Source organism: Anastrepha obliqua, chromosome 5 (genome assembly GCF_027943255.1).
Source record: "Anastrepha obliqua isolate idAnaObli1 chromosome 5, idAnaObli1_1.0, whole genome shotgun sequence".
NCBI lineage: Eukaryota > Metazoa > Arthropoda > Insecta > Diptera > Tephritidae > Anastrepha > Anastrepha obliqua.
Window position 1 is genome coordinate 124,437,484 of NC_072896.1, and position 19,878 is coordinate 124,457,361.

Sequence of the window (19,878 nt, forward strand, 5' to 3'; positions counted from 1 at the left end):
AAAAGAAAGAAAAAACAAGAAAAATAAATAAATAAAATAAAAACAAAGCAAAAGCACAAAAAACGCTAAGAAAAGCGAATTTGTGTCAAATCGATAAATAAATCTTCAAATGCGTACCAAATCGCATAAATTAAATTGGGTAGCTAAATGCGGTCGCCGTTCATAGTACTTCCGCCACCAAAGCGCCCCACCCCCTGCTTGCTTTACCCTTAACTCAATGTGCATGGGCATGTCTAAGTGGTTTGTGCTCCTAGCGGCTTTAGTGCCTTTAGAATCTGGCTAATAAGAATTAGTTCAACAAACCGCAAACTCATACAAACGCACATAAATGCTTACGCACACATAAAGCACACGCAATACATACATATTTACATATTTACATCTTACAAACGGCACAATGCGTAATGAATCGCAAGCTCTCTCCATTGAGAAGTTCCCCTACTTTAGTGTAGGTGTCATTTTTCCAGGTTCTCCAAAAGGGCCGCGACCTGCAAAGCATTTAACCACAAATTTGACATAGACGAAATAGAAGTTAAATCAAAAAATTCTGCATATTTTAAAACCAGCGCGCATTGGATTACTAGGGTGCGCCATAGCTGTCCCTGCAATGGTTGTTTGTAGCAACACAACGGATGCCAGATGTGGAAATATACAAAGAAACATACAAAAATGTTCCTGTTTGTTCGTCCATCCGTTCATCCGAATGTATCTGTATCTTCGAAATATATATATAATTGGGGTGTATTTTTGGGTGTTTGTTATACAAATGGAAGGACCTACAGTTTCAAGCCGACTCCGAACGGCTGATATGTTTTAGGAGGAGCCTTTTTATGGCAGAAATACACTCGGAGGGGTTTGCCATTGCCTGCCGAGGGGCGACCGCTATTAGAAAAATGTTTTTCTCAATGTGTTTCACTGAGATGCGACCCGACGTTCTCTCTGTGAATTGCGAATGGTAGTCACGCACCAACCCATTCAGCAACGGTGACTGCCGTTAACTCTATGGTTAACTCGAGTGAAAATTGAGATATCACAGCCAAGAGTAAAAGCAATTTGTCACGCATACAAAGTCCTTTAAGAACTTTAATAGAAATTTGGTATTTTATTTTATTTAAATGGGTGTTTTAGGGCTGTTGTATATCCAAACCTATACAACACTGCAGTTGCGAGAGAGAGATTTGACTGGTCGAAGGATTAGAAGAAGAACAAACTTGGAAAATAATTTAAATAAAGCGAAGAAATGTCATCATAAATAGCACACGAATGATCACCAACACCAACAATAATTACCAATCGTCGATAGTGTGACTAGATGATAAAAAAAAGTAAAGCTAGATAGAACTGAGTTAATTATTGAACTAATTTATAAAATTTATATTTTACCTAATTATAAAAACCACATTTCAATTAGAAGAGGCTAGAAAAAGGTTAGGAAGAAAGAATTTTTGAAGTGAAACTTCTTAGGCGTCGATGGACGAGCAAGAATGGAGAGTAAAATTTCAAGGCCATGCAACGTTTTGGGCATTTTCGTTCCGCGAGAGAGAAAAAAGATATAACGTAGAGAAAAAGGAGAGAGAGAGCTATACCTTATATATTTTATATAGGACTATGTTTAAGTTCGTGCGGTTTTTTTTCGAAATTTGAAACTTTATTGACGTAAAATGGTTACAAATTTAATATTCAAAGTATTGTCCATCGCTTACTACTACTTTTTCCCATCTTTCTGGCAATTCACGGATTCCCTTTGTGAAAAATTCGGTCGGTTTTGCCGCAATCCACGAATCGATCCATTTTTTGACTTCATCGTAATTACGGAAGTGCTGGTCAGCCAGGCCATGTTGCATCGATCGGAAGAGATAGTAATCGGATGGCGCAAGGTCTGGACTATACGGCGGGTGGGGTAGGACATCCCATTTGAGCGTTTCTAAGTATGTTTTGACCACTTGTGCTACATGTGGCCGAGCATTGTCCTGTTGCAAAATAACTTTGTCGTGTCTATCGGCGTATTGCGGCCGTTTTTCTCGCAGTGCTCGGCTCAAACGCATCAATTGTCGTCGGTAGACATCCCCCGTAATCGTTTCATTCGGTTTCAGTAGCTCATAATACACAACGCCCAGCTGGTCCCACCAGATACACAGCATAACCTTCAGGCCATGAATATTCTGCGCCGACGTCGATGTTGAAGCATGGCCAGGGTATCCATACGTTGCCCGACGTTTTGGATTGTCGTAATGGACCCACTTTTCATCGCCAGTCACAATTCGATGCAAAAAAACCCTTTCTTTTGTGCCGTTGAAGCAGTTGTTCGCATGCCATAAAACGGCGTTCAACGTCTCTTGGCTTCAATTCATACCGCACCCAATGGCCTACCTTTCGGATCATTCCCATGGCTTTTAAACGTTTGGAAATGGTTGATTGATCAACTCCCAAAGTTTTTGCAACCTCTTCTTGCGTTTGAGCCGGATCTTGATCGAGCAATTCCTCCAATTCGGTATCCATGAACTTTGGCGGCGCACCCTCGCGTTCTTCGTCTTCCAAGCCAAAATCACCACTTTTAAAGCGTGCAAACCACTTCTGGCACGTTCGCTCAGCTAGAGCATGCTCACCATAAACTTCCACCAAGATACGATGACTTTCGGCTGCTTTTTTCTTCATATTAAAAAATTCCCCGCAAAAACACATTATTTGGCACGAAATTCGACATTTTCAAGTGTGGTAAAAATATTGTTGTTTACGCTTCAAATAAAAAACTTATACTGACGTTTGTGCCTTACGACAGTAGCTCTCCAATGAATGTTTGGAAATGTGGATCGATGGAATAATAATCAAGTTACGCCATCTGTTGTAAAACCGCACGAACTTATCGATAGACCATAATTTACCATCATACATCCATCTATTTTCGGTTGATTATTTGCTGTTGACCGTCTGATATTTGACAGTTTATATTTTGTATTATTTTATTACGGGCATCAGTCACAACGCTCTGTTTAAATATCGGCTTATTTAAGGTTTTTCGCAATGTTAATCCTTTATGTGGGGTTTCCGAATTGTTGCTGCAATGAATGAAAAGCGTTAACCAAAAGATTTCAGATTGCTCAGACTTGAACACAGAGAAATATATTCCGACATACTTGCAATTTCTTAACTGCTGATGGTCGATCAACCTTTTTGGTTTTAATTATTTCGTCCAAGCTCAGATCGATAGTCGTTGCATACCGTATTTCTTTTTTTCTTCGATAATTGGTAAATTAAGAATTTTTTAACTAATTTAACTTCAAATATTACGAAAAAGAAACAAATTTGTCCCCGTGAACGTCTGTAAAAAAAAGCCGATTGATGTTTAGTGCAAAGTTGGATGCGCTTGCTCTACTGTGAATAGTATGTAAGCACTGCTATTAGGTAAAAGCAAGACACTTATGCCGAAGCAAATTTTATTTCAACTATCTATCGTAAAAGTACGAGTTGTCAATATGTCGAGCGATGAAGAGTAATTTATCTGTAAATTTTATCTATTTGTATTCTCTGAAAATGTTGTGAATTTATTTAGATATATATTCTTTCTCTCTCTCTCTCTCTTTCTTTGTCTGCGTTGAAAGTTTCACTTCTGTTATATGTACTACGCTACACGCACTTTTTTCTAGTCTTAGGCTAGATAACAAAAAAATGCTAAATCTGGTCACACTGATCACAAATTTTACAACGTTCACGCCACGAAAATCAGCTGATTTTGTAAAATTTGCTGAGAGCAAAGTAACGGGAGCCATCTCATTATTCTCTTTATCGCGATTAAGGCCATTTCACCAAAATGTGCATGTATATAACACAAATTTAGTTTCGCGCGAATTTACACATTTCTTTGCTTGCTTTCGTCCTTCTTTATTTCTGACTTTTCTCTCTTAAAAATAAAAAATAAATAATTGGCGCGTACACCTCTGTTAGGTGTTTGGCCGAGCTCCTCCTCCTATTTGTGGTGTGCGTCTTGATGTTGTTCCACAAATGGAGGGACCTACAGTTTCAAGCCGACTCCGAACGGCAGATATTTTTATGAGGAGCTTTTTCATGGCAGAAATACACTCGGAGGTTTGCCATTGCCTGCCGAGGGGCGACCGCTATTAGAAAAATGTTTTTATTAATTTTGCTTTCACCGAGATTCGAACCAACGACCTCTCAGTGAATTCCGAATGGTGATCACGTACCAACCCATTCGGCTATGGCGGCCGCCTATTTTTATGAGGAGCTTTTTCATGGCAGAAATACACTCGGAGGTTTGCTATTGCCTGCCGAGGGGCGACCGCTATTAGAAAAATGTTTTTATTAATTTTGCTTTCACCGAGATTCGAACCAACGACCTCTCAGTGAATTCCGAATGGTGATCACGTACCAACCCATTCGGCTATGGCGGCCGCCTATTTTTATGAGGAGCTTTTTCATGGCAGAAATACACTCGGAGGTTTGCCATTGCCTGCCGAGGGGCGACCGCTATTAGAAAAATGTTTTTATTAATTTTGCTTTCACCGAATGGTGATCACGCACCAACCCATTCGGCTACGGCGGCCGCCTATTTTTATGAGGAGCTTTTTCATGGCAGAAATACACTCGGAGGTTTGCCATTGCCTGCCGAGGGGCGACCGCTATTAGAAAAATGTTTTTATTAATTTTGCTTTCACCGAGATTCGAACCAACCACCTCTCAGTGAATTCCGAATGGTGATCACGCACCAACCCATTCGGCTACGGCGGCCGCCGACTTTTCTCTCTTACTTTGAGGGAAAATGTGGAAGTACATTTGTTTTGTATGTTTTTGCTTTATTGAAACTGATACTTTCGATGTTTGTAATGTAATACTTGTCATACACACACACTGAGCCATTGTTCAACCTCTCTTTTTGTTGTTACTTATTAATAGTGCGGATGAGTGTGCCTACACCTCAATGCTTTTAATCAAGATGACCCAGAAATGCTTGCACCTTGTTAAATATTATAATTACTAAATTTCATAATAATTGAAGCAGATTTTTGAACAATAAAATAATGGCACTTGTAAACCGCAACATTTTTACATGAAGAAAATTGAGACTCCCACACGACATATAAGTGGACAAAGTAGAAATAATAACCTAGTCGTAGAAGGCCTATAAACTGCAGTTCGAAATAGTTTACATTTTAGTTTTTGTCTTGAGTGCTGAACGGCTAAGAAATTCAAAGTCAGCTATTGCTGTTTTATGAGAAGTCTCCAACTTCTCCTCGTTTTTGGCGCAAACCAAAGCCAATGGAAATTAAGGTTTCCAGAATGTATTAGGTGCACAACTAAGTTCTCGCTTTTTATTTTGATGAGAATACATATTTATTCTGAAAAAATGGTTACAAGTGAATCATTGAAAGTATTGCCCATCGTTGGCTACTACTTTTTCCCATCATTGATCAGTGCATCCAATTCAGCGTCTGCGAAGGTTTTTGGTCTTCCTTCACGCCGACGGTCGTCAACATTAAAATCACCGTCTTTGAAGCGACGGAACCAATCTCGGCACGTTGTCTCACTTAAAGCAGCATCTCCATAAACTTTTTGTAGTTCTCGATGCACTTCAGCCGCCGTTTTTTCGAATTAAAGAGGAAAATCAACACTTCCCGCAAATGACGATTATTCGGCACAAAATCAGAAATTTTCACAAAACCAAAAGTATATGATACCAAAACAAAATCACTAATGTGTCGAAGCAGTTTGTTTACCATATGTCTAAGCTTGGTTTATGACGTTTAGGTTATGTTAGAATATACTAGCACACACTGTTGGCAGCATCTATTGACAAACAGCGATAACTCAGTTGCGCACTTATTACAAAATAAGGCGATATTATAAATATCCGGGAAATTGTTAAAAGGGATGATGGAGAAATAATAAGATGGCGTCTATCGTGGTACCGTGTTGTTTTTTTTTTTCTTGTTCTCTAGCTTCGGACTAAAAGTAAAATTCCTTATTCCTAAAATTTCTCTACTGGTGAAACACTGCGACGTTTAGCCGCTCGCCTCGAAGATACTGGCACAACACGAGATGCTGGCAGGCGTGGCAGACCCCGGAGTATCCGTTCTGCAGAGAATATTGCTGCTGTAGCCGAGGATGTCATGGAAGCGCCGTCGACATCGACCAGACGACGTGCCACGCAAATGGGTATCAGTCGACGGTCTTTACAGCGAATTTTGGTACACGATTTGAAGATGTTTCCGTACAAAGTCCAGACGCTGCATCAGCTGTTAGCTGCTGACCGCCAATCGCGTCTAACATACGCTCAAGCCATCCTTAATCACCACCAAGAGGAAGATGATTTTTCATCAAAAATAATCATAATCCATCTTAGCGGGTAGGTAAATAAGCAAATTTTACGCTTCTGGGGCACTAAAAATCCGCGTGTAACCCACGAAGAGCCATTACACCCGCTCAAAGTCACTGTATGGTGTGCTGTTTTCGCTGGAGGAGTCATCGGACCTTTTTTCTTCGAAGACGTCGCGGGCCAAACGGTTACTGTGCATGGTGAGCGCTACAGAGCAATGATTAATGAGTTCTTTTTGCCGCAACTTGATGAATTGGGATTGGAAAACATGTGATTCAAACAGCACTTAAAGACAATATCCGTCAAGAATGTGAGGACCTATCGCCGGCAGTTTTGGCCAAAGTGATGGAAAATGCGATAAAAAGGGCTCAAATGGCAATAAACTGTGGCGGCGGCCATTTACATGACATCATATTCTCGACTTGATGTAAAAAAATTTAAAGATCAAATAAAAATAATCCACAAGAAGAATCAAAGTTTTTCATTTTTTTTTAATTACAGCCAAAAAACATCGCAAAGTTACTTTTGCGCCACCTGTTATAATTAAAAAAAAAATTCTTCAAAAAGGCACTCAGTTCTATTTACTTTACTTACTTACTGCTGGCCTGACCTCCTTGTGGATCATAGGGCCTGACAAGTTCTATTTGTTTTTTTCTTTTACTTTTTTGATCATCTGGTCACATTGTCGGCGTTTGCGATTATCGTTATTGTTTGTGATTATTCGTGGATTATTTGTGTGTGTGTCTGTAATTTCCTGATAATAGGTTGAAGCGGTTGTCCTGTGGGACACACTCAGGCTCATAGCCCATTGTGATGCCGCGTGGGGAGCTTTCCCTATTTCTCCTAAAACCAGTCTGTGCTTTTCAAAAATTTTAAAATATCTCTGATTTCTGCAGAACTGAGATCTTCCAACTCATCAAAAAATTGTTCACCCAGAATAGTAAACCTACGTCTGGATAGAGCAGGACAGTGGCACAGTGGGTGCGATATTGTCGCGTGTAATATTTCTTCGCTTTATTTACATTTCGTTTTTAGTTTATTCTTCTCCTTCCAGCAGTCAAATCTCTCTCTTGCAACTGCAGTGTTGCCTAGTTTTTGGACATAAAAAAAAATCACTAAAATGCCCATTTAAAGAAAAGATAATACCGAATTTTTATGGAATTACCTAAAGAGTTTGGCGGCCGCCGTAGCCGAATGGGTTGGTGCGTGATCACCATTCGGAATTCACTGAGAGGTGGTTGGTTCGAATCTCGGTGAAAGCAAAATTAATAAAAACATTTTTCTAATAGCGGTCGCCCCTCGGCAGGCAATGGCAAATCCCCGAGTGTATTTCTGCCATGAAAAAGCTCCTCATAAAAATATCTGCCGCTCGGAGTCGGCTTGAAACTGTAGGTCCCTCCATTTGTGGAACAACATCAAGACGCACACCACAAATAGGAGGAGGAGCTCGGCCAAACACCTAAGAGAAGTGTACGCGCCAATTATTTACTTATTTTTTTTTTTACCTAAAGAGTTTTATATGCGTGACAAATTGTCTTTACTGTTTTTTTTAAATATATGTGTTATGGCTACGTGGAATAGCCTGTATTGAAAAAACATAGTTTCGAAATCCCTCTTCGTATTTAAAATTTATGCTAAGGGGCCAGATACCTGTAACCGGTCATATTTTTCCTGATTTTCATACATTTTTTTTTATTCTAATCATTTAAAATGGCGGATGCACACTTAATACAAAAAACCAAACATTTTTTTGTTTATTGATTTCTATATGAATTAACAATATAATATAAGAAATACATAAATTTACGTTCTAAAATTTATTTTTTACATATTCTTAAAGGATTATATTAACATTTTGTGAAAAAAAAATTTTTTTTTCGAAATGTACAGGTATATGTCCCCTTAAGAGAAAATCTTTAAAAAAGGGCTAAAAAACACTTTTTTGGTGTATTTGAGTTTATGTAACATAATCAGGTATTCATTATCTGATTTTTTGTGTTGATTTTTACTATGAATATAGCTCAGTCAATTCAAAGACTTTTTAAAATTTATAAAAACGCTTTAAGTATTAAGAAGAGTTGAGAGAATAAAATCAAAAATGCCTGCGTAACCTCAAACGGAACAAAAATTGGATTTGCACTTTCAAAACATTAAATTTTATAAGAATCAACAAATTTTAAATAGCACTGAAATCTTCTGAAATCTCAGCTTAAGCTTAAAATGCAAGAGTGGCCATTTCCTGCCTTTTTTCATTTAAATTATTTTTTTTAACTTACAATTTTGGTAGCTTTAAATTAAAAAAGAAAAAAAAGAAACTAAAAGTTTTCGCTACTTGGGTAAAAACACTAAAATATTACATAGAGCAAAGGGTTGGCAACACTGCACAACTACACGAATGTGACGTCACGCACACTGGTTTCTATCATTTTGGGGTAAAAGGTTCTTACCCCTTGAAATTTCAAAGTCATAGATTAGTGGCATGATGCATAGATGACGCATGATGACTGCCTTCCGCAGATGCAATACTCCATTCGCCTCTCTATGTAAATGCTGCAATTCACATCAGGCGCTTAAAACTTTCTTACAGCTACGAGGTGGTGCAAATTCAATCAGCGAATTTGTTTTTGAGTAACTTTTTTATTAAATAAAAAAAATAATTTTGAGTGATGCAAACTTTTATATAGACCCTTACGCGCTCCACTGCTTGTCTGTTTGTCTAATGCAAAAATTATAAATCCTCCGTTAAGGTGACTAATTTTGCACCAACTTGTATAAAAAAATTAAATAAATAATTGGAGCGTACACTTCTATTAGGTGTTTGGCCTAGCTCCTTCTCCTATTTGTGGTGTGCGTCTTGATGTTGTTCCACAAATGAGGGGACCTACAGTTTTAAGCCGACTCTGAACGGCAGATATTTTTATGAGGAGCTTTTTCGTGGCAGAAATACACTCGGAGGCTTGGCATTGCCTGACGAGGGGCGAACGCTATTGGAAACAATTTTTTTTCTATCATTTGTTCTTTCATGGACGGAGATTCGAATCTCGTATTCCCAAATGGTAGTCACGCACTAACCCATTCGGCTACGGCGCCCGCCCGCCACCTTGTATATGGCTATGCAAATCTGCATGATCTCCGCTAGCTTTAAGAGATTCACAAGCAGTAGTTTAACTATTAGTTTAACCGTCAACAAGAGTCACCAAAGCGCCCACTCGTGCGTCAAGTTCGGAAAATCTAGTCCTGTTTGTCGACGAGCCACGGAGAAAAGCTGGTTCAAAGCATGAAGAAGATGCCAGGCTATACTCGACAACGATGGAGACTACACGGCTTATTGAGCAATTGCGACTCGTAGTGTTGTACATACTTTCACGTAAAAATTTTTTAATTATATCTTTTATACTTTATGAATAATCGCGGTTCCTTTGACACAGGCTGTATAATCACTCACGCCCCAAATCCCATATTTATCCCTGCTCTCTTCTCTTTATAACCCAGCAACCGACGCTCCCTAAGTACAACAGACCTAATTTTGAATAAAAAGCAAGCACTAAACTTCCACCAGTCGCTTCACGGAGAGTTTGCTTTACTGAAAATTTACTTATTTTCTTTGATATTAAAGTAACATTCGAATTGCGGAATAAAATAAAAAAATCCTTGACCTAAATCACAGCAGAAATTGCCAAAAACAATAAAATGTAAAAATATCAAAGCCACTTAGGCAACCAGCGGCGACCCACACGTCATTACCACCGCCAACTGAAACAACTTCAACCCCAACTAATGGCACACGAAAGCCACTTTTAAGAATGGCCGGCCGCTTGTGGCTGGTCAATATTTCTTAGAGCAACAAAAATGCTGCTAGGTGTATAATTCTCATATTACTCATGCACTATGTATGGATGTGTGTTTTGTAAGTATAGTTCACGTGCATGAGAATGTAATTTACATAAGTTTGGTTGCCTGGGTATACTGGCAGGTACTTAAAGTGCTTTTTTGTTTGTTTGCTTAATTTACCACCAGAAAGGTTTTTCTTAAAAAAATACATCATTCAAGAATATTAATTAAAACTAGGGAACAATTGGCTTTAAAAATGAAACATTACAATGCAATGCGAATTTTTTATGGTGTTTTGGGGGGTGCATAAGAATTCCTGCCTCATACCGTTGGAAGTCTGAGGATGAAGATATAGAGACTGTCAACGAATATAAATATCTTGGCGTATTGATTAACTGCAAACTGAAGCTGCATGGTTAATATAGTACTATAAAAATAACCCTCAGATTTCCATTTCTAAAATACAAAAAGTCTTTGATAGGTGATCAAGATCGATTATGTTTTACTATGCACAGGTTTTCGTGTGCCGAATCGTTGAAAATGTTGCAGAAAGCCTATGGCAAATGTGCTTTATCAAAAACATGAAAAACACGAGTCTACGAGTGGTATACGACTTTTGCAGAGGGTCGAGAAGTCTTGGAAGATTTGCCACGATCTGGTCGCCCATCAACGTCTTCAACGGATGAAAACGTCGACAAAGTCAAGCAAGTGGTTTTGGAAAACCATCATTTAAGTTTGAGGGAGGTAGCTCGTGACCTTACACCATCAATTGGGCATGAGACGCGTGGCTGCTCGACTCATTCCAAGAGAGTTGAATTTCTTTCAACAAATTCATCGGAAGAAGGTGGCTGAAGACATGCTTGAGCAAGTGAATGTGGACGCAACTTTATCCAGCGCATCATAACAGGTGATGAGACGTGGGTATATGAGTTTCACATGCAAACCAATCAACAGGCGGCTTAATGGCGCCATCCACATGAGCCGAAACCCAAAAACCCACGTCGAAGTTGGTCAAAAGTGAATGCCAGGCTACTCGTTTTCTTTGATTATCATGGTTTTGTGAACTCTGAATTCATTCCAAATGATTCTATGGTAAAAAAAAATATTATTTAGAAGTTATGCGACATTTTAGAGAGAATGTGCGTAAGAAACGGCCCAATTTGTGGAAAGCAAACTCATGGATCTTGCACCATGATAACGCACCGTCTCACAAGGCTCACATTGTGAACTCTTTTTTGACCAAAAACTCGACAAATATCATGGAACAACCACCGTATTCACCAGATTTAGCCCCCTCTGACTTTTTTCTTTTCCCAAAACTTAAATTGTCACTCCGCGGACGCCGCTTTGAGTTGATAGAGGCCATCTTCGCGTTTAAAAGATGCTTTGAAGACTGGACTAATTGTTGGCATATGTGTATTACTTCGAATGGAAACTATTTTGAAGGCGACAAAATAAATTTTGACGATTAAACAATTATTTTGCGTTTTATTGAACAATTCCCAGCACTTTTTTGACAAAATGTATGCACTTATACTTGCAGTGTTTTTCTCTGCCAAATGAGAGACTTCCGCAAAACCTTGCTAAAGAAACCCGTACAGTGGGTTAAAATATGGAAAGATTTATCGAAAACTTTGAATTGAAATGGAGCCTCTAAATGCAGTTTATAGAATAACTAAATGTCAAAGAATTCTCGGTAATCCAATCAATAAAAAATATTTGAAACTCATTTTCACAAAATCGAGTCGAGTCCTTTTCATGTTTTCTATCGACTGAAAGCGGATGCTTGGAAGTGAAAATTTCAGTTTGTTAAAAAAGAAAGCATTCAGCTGCCACCAAATCAGGTGAATACGGTGATTGTGGAAATAATTGAGTAATATAATAATAATCCCTTCCGAATAATAGAATTTGTCGAAGTCTGAAAAATAGTCACTCGTTTCTGCAATCAACTTCTCGTGGGAATAAGATTTTTTTGACGTCAGTATATTCTTCAAATTAGGAAAGAAAAAGTATGTAAAGGAGTACAAAGGAGCCAGGTCTGGAGAATAGGGTGGAAGTGAAACGAGTTGGAACCCTAGATAGGTACGTAGGTAAAATGGCTAAAGTGCCACAGGCACACTTCAAGTAGCACTTACGTGTCGTTTTGATACCATAATGTGGACCATTACCTGTGCAAAGAAAAATGTTTAGGAAGAGAAAACTTTCTACAGCCATCCAGTGTGTTCTTCCAAGAGATACTACTAACTAAACATAACCTCTAAACCCGCCAGTAGTGTCATCTCTCCGACGTTGCACGGTCTTGTCAAACGATCCTCGTAATGTATGCCTTACGATCCTCGTAATGTATTTTACAAATCTGAACTGAATCTGACCGAACATATGCCACTGGCGTAAGTGATTGGGCTGAGGTACGTCTGAAAAAATAAAAGTCAGTCGATTATTTATCAGGAGATATGTTGCTATGGTGGGCAGCAGATTTACAAAAAAAAAAAAAAAAAATTCCTAAATATTTTATCTGTTCATTGGAAAAACAAAAAAAAAAGAATTCTTTTCACGCTCTTAACAAAATAGAAAAATTGATTATAAAATTATAATTCTGCTACCCGCAAGAGCCACAAGTATACTCAATAACATATTAAAAATTCAAATCAATCGGTTAAGCACTTTTTCAGAAATTACCAACGCCAACTCGGAAAAAATAGTTTCGAAAAACAAAACACGGTTAACGCGCTTATACCTGGGTGTGGTACTCCAAACCGGTCTCGTTTTAAAGGAGTGTAACGTCTAAACTACAACGAATTTCAATATAAAAATTTGCAAGTATATTTTTGAAAGTATAAACTACCATAACATAAAAAAATCGATTTTTTCGAAATTCTAGACCAGAAAGGTACCTTAAATGATTAAATCGGGAACTTTTTGAACAGAGTTTTTTTGCATTACACTCACAATTCATAAAATTTGTATAGTACGCACATTCATAAATAGTTGAAGCGGCGGGTACAATTGCTGCGTACCATCTTATATTTATTCCAATTCATTTCTAAAAAAACTTTGAGCACCTCTGCCTATTTGTCATCTATCTCAATGTTGGTAAAACGTGAAATCTATGAAAAAAGCAACTTGCCTCGTTCCTAACAGTAAATGCGGTCATGCTTTTTCTTCTCGCGCGAAAGGTTGTTGCTGCCCGATTTGCATTGCTTATCGCTTGAGGGGGAACACCACTGTGAACGCGTGAAAATTAAGTGATTTTCATTAATTTTTTTTTATAAGTAGGGATGATTATTTGAGGATTGGAAAAATTATAATTTATTTAACATATATTCAACTATACTAAAAAAATGAAAATCGGTTCATAGGCCTTCGAGAAATCGAGGCCACCGTGTTCAGAAAAGTCGTTTTGAGAAAAACGCGTTTAAAGTTTTCATTGTCCGTTGTAACTCACTACCTGCACTTATTGTACTGGGTATAACTTCGTCAATTTTCAAGATTTTAAGCTAAAATTTGTTTACATATTTTTGAATAAATGTATCTACTTTAAGAAAATGCAAAAACAAAATCGATTTTTTTGAAATATACCAGTGGTGCTCCCCCTTAAACGTGCCGGTGTGGCGTTCCCAAAGCTCAGTGATTATATAACAAATTGCTTTAGTTTGATTGTAAATATGTGTGAATGTGTGTGCGTATTTACATTCGTTCGCTTAATGAGTAAATTTGAGTCTAAATACCTTTTAGTGATTTTACTGTAGCTTAATTTGCCCATTCAATCTGAGATAATTTTTTTTTTTTTTTTTGACCAATTATAAAGGGTGCCACAACTGAACTGAAACTTTTTAGAATGATGTTTTTTTCATTAAATTTGGAAAAGAATTTTTTGTCACAAAATTTGGAAATGTTGGAAAAATGTTTCGCCTTTGGGCCAACTGTGCCGCTCGAGAAATGAATAAAAGGCGACATAAATGTGTACCAGCGTATTTTCTCTACACTTCCTTAATCATTTCCTAGACATTTTTAGTGTTAACCTTGACCTCAGTTCACTATCAATATCAAGAAAGTGTTGAACGTTTTTCTCTTGCATTGTTAGTTGGTGCTAAATAACTTAGTATGGCATTTTTCAAAACTTGTCCACGAAAGATATTCGCATCAAGCTTGGGGTCAAATAATTTCATGCGTAAAAAATAATTTTTTTTCATCACGTCTGGTCTACATCCTCCAAATGGAGGTAGCCGCAATTAAGAAAGCAGTGGATCGATTGCTCTCTCCGGTAATTACTGTAAAGAACGTAAATACCTGCTCCATCAGTTAAGCGACAACTAGGGCCTTGGGCTCGTTGTTTGTGCGTTCGAAAGTGGTCGAGGAATGCCTGACTTCTCTCACTCGACTGCATTCGAATACTTCGATATTGGGCTCATTTTGGTTCGCGGTAGGGAAACTGGCTTAGCAGGAAAATGCTCGGATGACGAGCTTGGTAGACAGGACACCCTGGAGATGGTTTCATAGCAAACTGAGAAGATTTGGGGTTTCTTTGAGAATCTGTGTATTATTCCTGAAAAGATGGGCCTCGCGTCAACTCAGCAAGTGCTGGTCTAATGCTCAAACGTGCAAAGTCGCAACATCCTTCTGCCCACGTATAGATCGGGGGCGCTCGAGGGCACTTCTAAGGCTAATAAAGCCGCAGCTCTCTCGAAGCTACCCTTACCGGACACTGTCCGTTAGGTGTCCATGCGTTGAGGCTTGGCATTGCTTCAAGTCTTTTCGGTAGAATCTATCTGGAGGATGAGGTGGAAACACGTCAGCATCTTCTTCTCAGTTGCCCATCCCTCATCGGACAAAGATTTAAACATCTGGGCGCTACCTTTTTGTTAATACAACTGCGGATATTGTGGGTTTATATATCACACACGTCACGAATTTCATCAGTAGCTTGAAGCGGTTAATTCGAATGCTGGTATTCATCCTCTAATCCACATCCCCTTCTTCTTTTTTTCATCTGTTTAGCTCTTTTCCTTCTGAACCTCGCCCTTTATTACACCAATATTTAATGAGCTATGAAACTGTACGCCCAAAAAATTTCTAAAAATTCCGATTAAAAAATGTGAATTTTTGATGAAAATTTTTAGAATTTTTTTTTAATTTACTCGAAGTTTGAAACTTGGATTTATAAGGTTTTGGTGGAAGAATGGACTATATTTCCGTTAAAAGTTATTAAAATTAAGTGGAAAATAAACGAATTGTCAGTAAGTCTCTGTGCTACAGTTATTTAACGCAGTTTATATTTCTGTGCGACACCTGGATCGCCGTATGCCCTTTTCTCAAAAAGCTCTTTAGAAAATAATAGCAATAAATGTAGTAAAGCCGTTAAGAACTAGGTACTGCATAAAAAACTTTGACACCAGATATTTTTCTTTAGCATTTAGGTAAGGAATTTAAGGGGGCAGATACCTTTAAACGGCCATATACTCCCTGATATTCATTAAAATTATTTAAAATGAAGAAGTCAATATATTTTTTTCGAACTTGGTATACAGTTTATTTATACATTAAAATAATATAAAACATTTTTTTTTTATTTTAATCATTTAAAATGGCGGATTCTTAATTCTTCCAGGAAGGTCGCAGCGGGGTATCTCCATCGGCGGCCATTGTAGCATCGGCGTCAGTGACCTGAATACAAAAAACAAAAATTTTTTTTGTTTATTAATATCACAATTTCTATATGAATTAAAAAAAAATGGAAAAAAATTACGGAATAAAATGCTTCAAAAATTTTTCCTACTACTTTTGCTTCGAAAACATAATATTTTCGAAAACTTTTATTCACATAGAAAGTTATATCATAAAAAAGATGTGTGCAAAATTTCACGGAGATCGGTCAATAACTTTTCGAGTTATCGTGTACGCCAATTCGAAAAATATAGTTTTGAAGTTTCTAAAATTTGTTTGACATATTGTTAAAGGGTTACATTAAAATTTTATGAAAAAAAAAAAATTCGAAATCCTACAGGTGACTGTCCCCTAAGCCTTCTTTTTATAGGCTGTTTTCGAGTTTCTGAGGATCTGAATAAATTTTGGTTTTTTGACAAAAATACTAGGATTGGATTAATTGCGGGTTTGCGCTACGATCTAAAGGTATTTCGTGGCACATTTTTTAAAGTACTTTTTGAGGAGAAGAAAGCATAAGGCAAACCAGGTATTGCCCAAAAATATACACTGCGTTAAATAACTCTAGTACAGAGACTTAGTGACACGAGGTCGAAGTGCAAACCTTCAATAAATTTAAATCTCAAATCTTTTGTGCTCTAAAAACATTTTTAAAAATTTTCCAAAAAATTATTGAAAAACCCAACAGCGTCAAATCTTAAAATGTGCAGGTTGAAATAATAAAAGTAATTAAAATTCAACTGATTGCCAAGTAAAAGTGTCACACACCTATAAACTATTACTTTTTAACTCTAACGCAGCACAATCTTATTTCGTAACAACTTAAGTGCAACTGCTACTCCACGCTTGTAAATACAAACAAAATCAATTCTCATTAAGTGAAATTTGGCAACCGTGTAATTGACCGCGTAATTGCTTATTATTTGGTAAATTATAGAATACACACTCACGCGTACATACATACGTGACGCCTAATTTTAATACTTTGAATTCCAATTATAACAATTTTCTTCTGACCACCATTATTCGCTGTGTTTTTAAAAGGAGGCAAGGCCACCAAATTGCACCAAATTCCCCATTAATCAACGCCTTGTGCGGGGAAAGTCACCTCTCCAATTTGGCAATGAACTTTCCCCTGACTCACTGCTTGATGCGCTAACCTTAACGAAACCTTTGCGAAGAGTACTCAATTATCAAGTGCTAACACCCACTCAAGTCACGCTCCATACATGCACACATCCATACATACATACAAGGTGGGTAAGGCAAGAAGGAGTGCGTATTGGTGTGTGTATGGGAGTGAGAGTGCCTTATTTTGCATATGTGCTTGTACATCATTGACTTTGACGCACCATTAATATGCAATTTTAATTATAACTGACCACACGCACACAAGCCCACACGCACACATACTCAAACTCATGCACACCCTTTCCTGCTCAAACTCCTTGATTTTTTAGAGTAATTTTTCTTCGCGCTGTGACTTGTGTATTGTCCTACATATGCGCTTATAAGTACGAAGCTAAGTGCGAATCTAAGTTGCTTTGCTTTGCAGCCACCGGAAGCCGTACAGTTAAATATCATTAGAAGAACATTTGTTCAGCAACGCGGCCGAGACCACTACTTCGTCTATCACAGGCAGGCAGCACACATGTCAGACCTTATTGCGAAATACATACATACAGAGGGATGTGTACACGAGTAGGGACTTACATGAATTGTAATGATTTAAAGTGTTTTTGGTTTTTGTTCTTTTATCTCGTGACAAAAGTTAGCGTCGCGAGTCATTCAAAGCTAAACTTAGTGCTGACTTCAATTTTTAGAAATGACGATTTATCAAACTGGCTTAGGTGTGTTCTTCCAACCCTCTCGAAATGCTAAAGCGACTCTGCTGTTTAATTCACAATTCAATTGCGGTTGGTGCGGTTGATGACAGTTGCAAAATGCGAAATGATATTTGTTGAGATGTCATCATTGCGCGGAGCCACGGTGCTGACACTTAAGAATATTATGGTTTTTGTCGTTAATGTACTTTTCTTAAGTCACACCTTGTAATTTGCGGCTAACATAATGGACCTTTAATTAAAGTGTTGCATAAATTACGGCTTATTGCGGTGATTACGCAAAAAATGTGTGCAAATGTGTATTCATACACACATACACGCACACATATCCGTATAGTGCAAGGAAACATTACGTAACACAGCCTTTAATTAATTTCCTCTGACGCAGCAAAATTTTGACGTGTCATTTGAAGAACCTGGGTTTTTTAAATAAGTAGGTAGGTTGGGTGGTTGTCGCAATGATACACTTAGACCTTTCGCAGGTCCATTGTGATACCATTGGAGCTTATCCTTACCCTACGTGTTCCTTTTCAAACCATGCGGTAACTTTAATAAACGAGCAGACACAAAATGTGTCTGACTGTTTCCCCTTCTTCTGTATTAAGACAGCTTCTACAAAAATCGAAGTACGGGAGTCCTAACCTTCTAGCGTGGCTGCCTATTAAACAATGACCAGTTAATACCCCTATCATTTTTCTCATAACTTCTCTGTTAAATTTTAACAAGATTTTCGATCGACCGTTTTTCCATTTCGGCCATAAGTAAATGTAGTAATGAGTGCTTGTATAAGTTGCATGTGAACAACGTGTTAGCCCTTCAGGAAGTTATTGGGAATAACCAATTATGTGTCTTAGGGGATTTTAACTTAAGCAATATAAATTGGTCATATTTAGATAATAACGTATATCTAACGCCCTCAAACGTCAATAGTCCTACAGAATCTTACTTTATTGATAATTTACTTTCCATGGGTCTAACTCAGATCAATAGGATAACAAATAGTATGTGTCGTTTACTAGATTTGATTTTTGTAAGTGACCACATTAATTCTGTCGTATCGCAGCCTTTTTCTTCTATATCGCCGATCAACGTTCACCATATTCCTTTAAAGATAGACTTGGAATTTTTAGAATTTTTTGAATTCAGTCCTGATAGTGCTCATTCTTCCTTTAATTTTGTTGGGTGTGATTTCCAAACTCTTGATAATGCCTTACGTGAAATTGATTGGGAAGTATCTCTAGGCAATATTGAAGTTGGTGAATGCTTTAAGATATTTATAACTTTAGTCCTAGATATATGTTCTCAACATGTTCCAATTTTTAAGCGTGTAAATTATAAGTTTCCGTGGTGCACGAAAGAGCTTAAACATCATAAAAATTTGAGAAATAAGTTTTTTAAAAAGTTCAAGTTAACTAACGAAACCCGCTATTATGAGTCTTTTATCCTCCACAGGAATAAATTTCGTACTTTAAATAAGTCTTTGTATAAGGAATACATTCACAAATTTGAGCTTAATATAAAAAGTAATCCGAAGAATTTTTGGCGATATATTAAATCGATTAAAAAGGCCTCTTCTATTCCTAATTCTGCTTTTTATAGGGACGTTACTGCCGGCTCTGTCAGTGAGGCAGCGAATTTATTTGCCGATTTCTTTTCATCAATCTTTGTGTCTGATGAAGATATTCGGGAAGAACATTTGGCAGCCATTCGCCATAATTTCTTGGGGAAAGTGTGTTCTTCAGTAGACTTCGGAACACTTGTTGTATCAGATGATGATGTCATTGAGGGATTGTTAAAGATTAAAAACTCTGCTCATTCGGATGTTGATGGGCTTTCGGTAACTTCGCTCTTTGGTACAACCTCTTAAGTTAATTTTTAACAAATCTTTGGCCGAAGGAATATTTATTGATGATTGGAAGCTGACTTCAGTCACTCCTATTTTCAAAAGCAGTAATAAAACCGATATTACAATTTATAGACCAATTTCCAAATTATCTGCTGTATCTAAACTTTTTGAATGCATTGTTAAAGACAAGTTATATTTTAGCGTTAAACATCTAATTAGTCCTCGACAGCATGGTTTTGTTGCTGAAGATCTACGTTATCTAACTTATCCGTTTTTACTAATGATTGCCACACAGGCTTCCAGAATGGTTTCCAAACTGACGCGATTTACACGGACTTCTCTAAAGCCTTTGATAAAATTTCCCATAC

The 19,878-nt window shown here is 37.6% G+C and overlaps 1 protein-coding gene across 5 annotated transcripts in view; it reads left to right on the top strand.

Moving 5' to 3' along the window:
* LOC129249002 (serine/threonine-protein phosphatase 6 regulatory ankyrin repeat subunit A) overlaps positions 1-19,878 on the top strand; it is an 81,639-nt gene that overhangs the window by 6,947 nt on the left and 54,814 nt on the right. The window lies entirely within an intron of this gene.